The following is a 6419-nucleotide window of genomic DNA, read 5'->3' as shown; positions in this document are numbered from 1 at the left end:
GAAGGAAGGAAGGAAGAAAACAGAACAGAACAGAAAAGAAAAGAAAAGAAAAGAAAAGAAAAGAAAAGAAAAGAAAAGAAAAGAAAAGGAAGAAAGTAAGCAGAAGAGTATTAGATCCTGATAACATGCATTAGAGAGAGAGAAAGATTAAGCAGGAATTGGAGACAGTAGCATTGGGAAGTAACATGTATTTCCAATAATGTCTTCAGAAAGCACTCTGTGGAGAGATATGGCTTGGAGACCAGTCTGAGGAAGATGAGGGTTTAGACTGAGCTAGTATCGAAAGCATTTTTTTTCTTTTTTTAATTAGAAATTTTCTTTATTTACATTTCAAATGTTATCCCCTTCCTTGGTCCCCCCTAGTCCCCCTATCCCATTCCCTTCCCCCTGCTTCTATGAGGGTGTTCCCCCACCCACCCACCCTCCCTCTCACCCACCCTCCCTCCCACTCCTGCCTCCCTGCCTGGCGTTCCCCTACACTGGGGCATTGAGCCTTCACAAGACCAGGGGCCTCTCCTCCCATTGATGCCCAACAATGTCATCCTCTGCTACATGTGCAGCTGGAGCCATGGGTCCTCCCATGTGTACTCTTTGGTTGATGGAGTCCTTGGAAGCTCTGGAGAGGTCTGGTTGGTTGATATTGTTGTTCTTCCTATGGGGTTGCAAACCCCTTCAGCTCCTTCAGTCCTTTCCTTAACTCCTCCATTGGGGAATCTGTGCTCAGTCCAATGGTTGGCTGTGAGCACCCATATCTGTATTTGTCAGGCACTGGAAGAGCCTCTCAGGAGATAGCTATATCAGGCTCCTGTTAGCAAGTACTTCTTGGCATCCACAATAGTGTCTGGGTTTGGAGACTATATATGGGAATGAAGGAAAGATGGCCTTTCCTTCAGTCTCTGCTCCATACTTTGTCTCCATATTTCCTCCAGTGAGTATTTTGTTTCCCCTTCTAAGGACTGAGGCACCCACACTTTGGTCTTCCTTCTTCTTGAGCTTCATGTGGTCTATGAATTATATCTTGAGTATTCCTAGCCTTTGGGCTAATAACCACTTATCAGTGAGTGCATACCATGTATGTTCTTTTGTGACTGGGTTACGTCACTCAGGATGATATTTTCTAGTTCCATCCATTTGCCTAAGAATTTCATGAAGTCATTGTTTTCAGTAGCTGAGTAGTACTCCTTGTGTAAATGTACCACATTTTCTGTCCAGGGAGGTGCGAAAACCTTTGTGGAGAAGCCTGACTGGTAGGTAAGCTTACAAAGAAGTCAGGAGACTGGCCTGTGAAAGAACAAATCTGAAAGAAGGCAGGAAACACTGCCCCGTGCAATGGAGTAGACAGAACACAGGGCATCTTGAGTGGAGTAGAGTGAACACAGGGCATCTATAAAGACATCAGAGAAAAGGGGAGCCGATGAATGTGACTAGGGCATTGTATGTATGTGACATAGGGCACTGCACTGCTCTGAATCTGTTTTCAGGTTTATCACTTGGTTTTTTTTTTTTTTTTTCTCTGTCTACCAAGTAAGAAGACATTTGTCTGTTAGATTTAGGGAGCTAAAAAGTGATATGCTCTTACAAAAATCACCCTGGATGCTGGATTTAAAACCTACTCTCTGGCAAGGATGAGAACACAGACCAGCTAGAAAACAGGACAATGATCTCCTCTGAGAATGAGTGTGTCTTGGGCTCAGTGGCCACACTGAACATGAAGAAAAGTGGTCAGCACTTGCTTAGGCAACATGGCTAAGACAAGGAACCAAGACCAATCACAAGGCGTTGTGCCTAAATATCAGACAAACGGGGCCAGTTGTGATTCTCTGTTAATTGTCAGCTATGGGATTCCTCTGAGATCCTTAGAGATAGGATGTCAGGAATGGTGTACCACATCTCTCACAACCTCCTGAAATCCTCTCTTCTGACCCCTCAGAATTCTTACCATTTTGTCTGTCAGCAGGAACACAAGCCTGACTTTTCTAAGCATGTCACATCTCCAGTAAGATTTTTGTCCCACATTTTGTGACTTGTGCACCACATGGTCCTAAGCAGATTGAAAGGGTTGCCTCCTTCTATTAACCTTCCAGAAGCAGTTGGCAATCTCTTGAGTTGGCAAGTTTGGAGAACATTGGCAGACATGTCACATGGCCTGAGAAAGAATGTAGAATAATTTGAAAGTTTTTGTTTGTTTGTTTAATCCACCACAATGCTAAATGATGAAGACCAGGGTAAATGTTCCTTAAAAACTAAAAATAGATCCACTATGGGTAGATAGTTTATGCCTTTCCTGGTTGCCTTCCAGAAGAACTCCAGGTCAACATATCATAAAGGTGCTTGCATATAAATATTTATTGCTTCACCATTCACAACAGCTAAGTTAAAGAACCAACCTAGCTCTCCATCAACAGAGGAATGTATAAGAGAATATATTGACTATATAAGCACTGGAAGTGTCCCATGCAAAATTATATCATGTTTAAGAAAATGGATTTAACTCGAGATAACCAAGTAAAACAAATTAAGTGAACCTTAGAAAGATGAGTGTTGCTATCGCTTGTTGGGTGGACCTCAGATTTTATAGGGAGAAATAAAGACCTGCGTGTTTATAGGGTGAGACAGGGAAGGTGCAGGATGTGATGGGGATTGTGCTCAAGGAAATTATTATTTTTATTATTAATCATTCCATTCATTTACATCTCAAATGATATCTCCCTCCCAGTTACCCCTCTAAAACCTCCCCATCCCACATCCGTCCTCTTCTCCCTCTTTGCCTCTCTGAGGGTTTCCCTACCCACCCACCCTCCCATTCCTGCCCCACCACTCCAGCATCCCCCTACACTGGGGCATCAATCCTCCACAGGACCAAGGGCCTCCCCTCCCATTGTTGTCAGGCCATCTTCTGCTACATTTGTATCTGGAGCCATGGATCCCACACTGTACACTCCTTGGCTGGTGGGCTCAGGGACATTATATGCTTGAATGGAATGTCCTTACAAAGCCTAGTGCCACATATAATCAATGCCTGGCAACTCAAAGGATAATGAAATGTATATTTCCCCACCACAGTTCTATAAATTCCATATGTGGAAAACAGGGTGAGAATCTGACCCTGTGTCATTCTTCCTTTGTCTACATTTTTGCTCAGTTCTCCCCAGTGTTCATTCTTCCTACAACCAATAAGCTCAGGAAAATCGGTACAGAAGGATCTCAGGCAAGCCGGTGAACACTGGTCATTATAATAATCCCTGGGGAAGATTCTAGTGAACCTTTAATCAGTGGTTAGAAAAACCATGATCTGCTTTTCTTCCGTGTGATCTCAGATTATTAAACCTTGGTCTAATTTGTCTAACCAATGATTCATATGGAGGCAAAGATATGAACAAGAACATCTTATTGTACATATGGGCTAAGTGAAACCCCAGAGACTATGTAGTTACTGCTGGAGTCCTCAGCAGTGAGGGGGAACAGCAATGTCACACTTACTGGCCTTCCTTTTATACCCGCTTGTCCTGGTTAAATACAGCAGCACCTCACTGTGGGTAGCCATCCCAGCTTCTACACTGATACAGCCAGGATATGTTCAGTGAACAGTGACTATGCCCAAGGGCTGTTAAAAACACCAGACATTCCACAATGAAGAAGTCTGACAGAGTTTATTTCCTGTGGCCTTTCATCTGGGTGGGATAGAACTATAATAAAAAGTTATTAACTACTAGGTCAATGCAAGAGTAATTGTGGTTTTGATATTGTTGAAATCTGATGTCTGATGTTGGAACACATTTTCAAAAAAATATGGTTTGCATTGTTTGAACGTGAAATTTTCACTCTATGGTTTTTATCTAATGTGGTCTCACTTGCTGATCATTTCACAGTTATTTTATGATATAGAGTCAAGGTTAGGCAAAAAGGAAATTTCAAGTGACTATTTTTTTTTTAATGTTTTGAGTACATTTGTGATTTTGTGTTGGACTGCATCTATTGTGGGCCTTGATCACGTGACTGACAGGCCCAGGCCTCTGTTGGAAGTGCCCGAAGAGCCAATCTTATTGTATGTATTTCACATAATAGGTAATGTTTATAGAAACAAACATTTAAAACTTCTAAAATGTAGTAAAGTTATCAGATAAAGTTTCCGACAGTTAAAAAAAAAAAAAGACAACTAAAATGGTGGTTAGAGGTCGAGTCAGAATAACACCTCATATCTTTCCTGTGAGAGGAAATGATCAAAGTATGGCCCTTTCTCAAGTCACATTAAAACTCTGCCATCTTCGTGGTGGCTAGTAATTGTAACAGGCTGATGCAGCACAGCCTTGTGCATTCAAATGTCTCCTCGTTTGCAAATGGATATGGGCTTGCTACTGTCTGCTGCTGTGAGTGAGCAGATAAACCTTGAGTCTTTCTTCACCCTGGGCAGGGACTTAACATCTTCCATGTCCAGCGATTGCCTTATCAAATCCGAAATGGGTTGTTACACGGTAGAGACAACACCCACAAGAAATTTTGCTTGGGCACTGCTAGTAAACCTGCGGTGCAGCTGGAGTAAGACACTGCAAAGGAGAAGCCAGGCAGATGACTCAGGGAGGGCAATCGGAGTTAAATGGCCAGAACGCAAGCAGAAAGTCAGCCATGGAAGTAAACCGTCATAGTGGCTGTGCTCCTGTGTTGAAACAGGCAGAGACAGAAGAGGCCTCCGCAAGCCCCACAAGCCAGCTCTCCGGCATGAGGAAGGGGGGAGGGAGGGCACCACCACCTCCTGAAGCTGCCCTTTGACCTCTACACAGTGGCAATCGCACATCCACACTCACGCAAACACGGAATAAATAAATGAACTGTTCAACTAAAAATTAAAATGGAAGAAGTTTTGTGAAGAAGACAAGAACCTCAAGGAGACAGCAGAGCATACGGGCGGGCTGTTGGAAGTGACAGCAGCAACCAATGAAAAGCAATCACGGAAACCCATAGCCTTACTACTACCTGAGAACTAACTCACTAAAGAACGTAGTAGGGACCTCATTTGGTATTTTCATCAAGTTGTAGAGGTGAAAAAAACCTAAGTAAGCAAGAGCCTTGCGAGATGACTAAAAATGAAAAATGAAAAAAAAAAAACCCATAATTTAGGACTGTCATCTCGTCCTACTCAACAAGGATAAACCATTTCACCGTGAGATCTCAACTTGAAGAAATGAAATGTAGAAAACAGCGTAAGGACCACCTACACTGTCAGCTGTTGAACAGGGGAGGAACCCCCAACACACATCGTAAAGCCAAACTTGCACCAAAAAACAAATGTTATGGTTACTGTTTGGTGTTCAGTCTACACCACCATGGCTTCTGAATTCTGGCAACGCTATTACATCTGAGATGCATGATCAGAAAATTAACCAGCTGTTCCAGAGACTGCATTGTCTGCAGCTAGGACCAATCAACAAAAAAGGGCCCAGGTCTCCATGACAACAACGCCCACCAACATCCTCAGTACAGAAAGCCTCAAAAGTCAGTCCGCTGTATTCCTCAGCAGGTGAAGTTTTCTATCACCTCTGGGAAAGGAGCACTGGTTCACCAAGCAGAGAAAGTATTTCATAGAGGAAGTGCTCCTACATTTCTGGAAGTGCCTTGAATTCCCCAGCATGGAGGTGTATGCTATGGGATAAAACTAATTTATACAGTGGATCGGCTCCTAAACATGGCAAAGAAGCCAAAATGTTCGGGAAGTGGTGGTGCACGCCTTTAATCCTAGCACTTGGGAGGCAGAGGCAGGCAGAATTTCTGAGTTCCAGGCCAGCCTGGTCTACAAAGCGAGTTCCAGGACAGCCAGGGCTTTACAGAGAAACCCTGTCTCGGAAAACAAAACAAACAAACAAAACAAACAAAAAACAACAACAGAAACAAAACCAAAACAAAACACCCCCCCCCAAAGCGAAAATGTGAGAGATGAAAAGTCAGCTATTATTTCCTTGTTGTTTTTAACAGAGTAGTCTCGGAATACAGGAATTCATAATGCTGACAGCCAATGCTGAATCTGAGCAAAGATTTAGGATGCCTTAGCAATCTCATATCAATTTGTTTAGTTTAGGAGTCCGCATCTCGGAGAAGCCACACGAGATTTGTATGAAGCTATTTTATTGATTTAAAAAGGGGCAGTTTGGTTTTCGTTTTGTTTTAAATCAGATAGCTTAATTTGTGAAAGAAAAAACTTGATATTATGGAGTGAAGAATATATTTTACTCTTGGATGTAGAAACAACTGCTAACCTCTTTTGAAAGACTCCAAAACTCCCAAAGGGAGGCACTTACTCAAGCCTCGGGTCAGCCGCGCACCCAAGAAGACACTGAGACCGGTACTTAAGATGTATAGGGAGTAAGATTTAATACAGCAACGACAAGAAAGCAAACAAAACAAACAAAAAGCACATATACCAGATA

This window comes from Mus caroli, chromosome 18 (assembly GCF_900094665.2).
Source record: "Mus caroli chromosome 18, CAROLI_EIJ_v1.1, whole genome shotgun sequence".
Classification (NCBI taxonomy): Eukaryota; Metazoa; Chordata; class Mammalia; order Rodentia; family Muridae; genus Mus; species Mus caroli.
Note: the sequence above shows the minus strand (reverse complement) of the source record.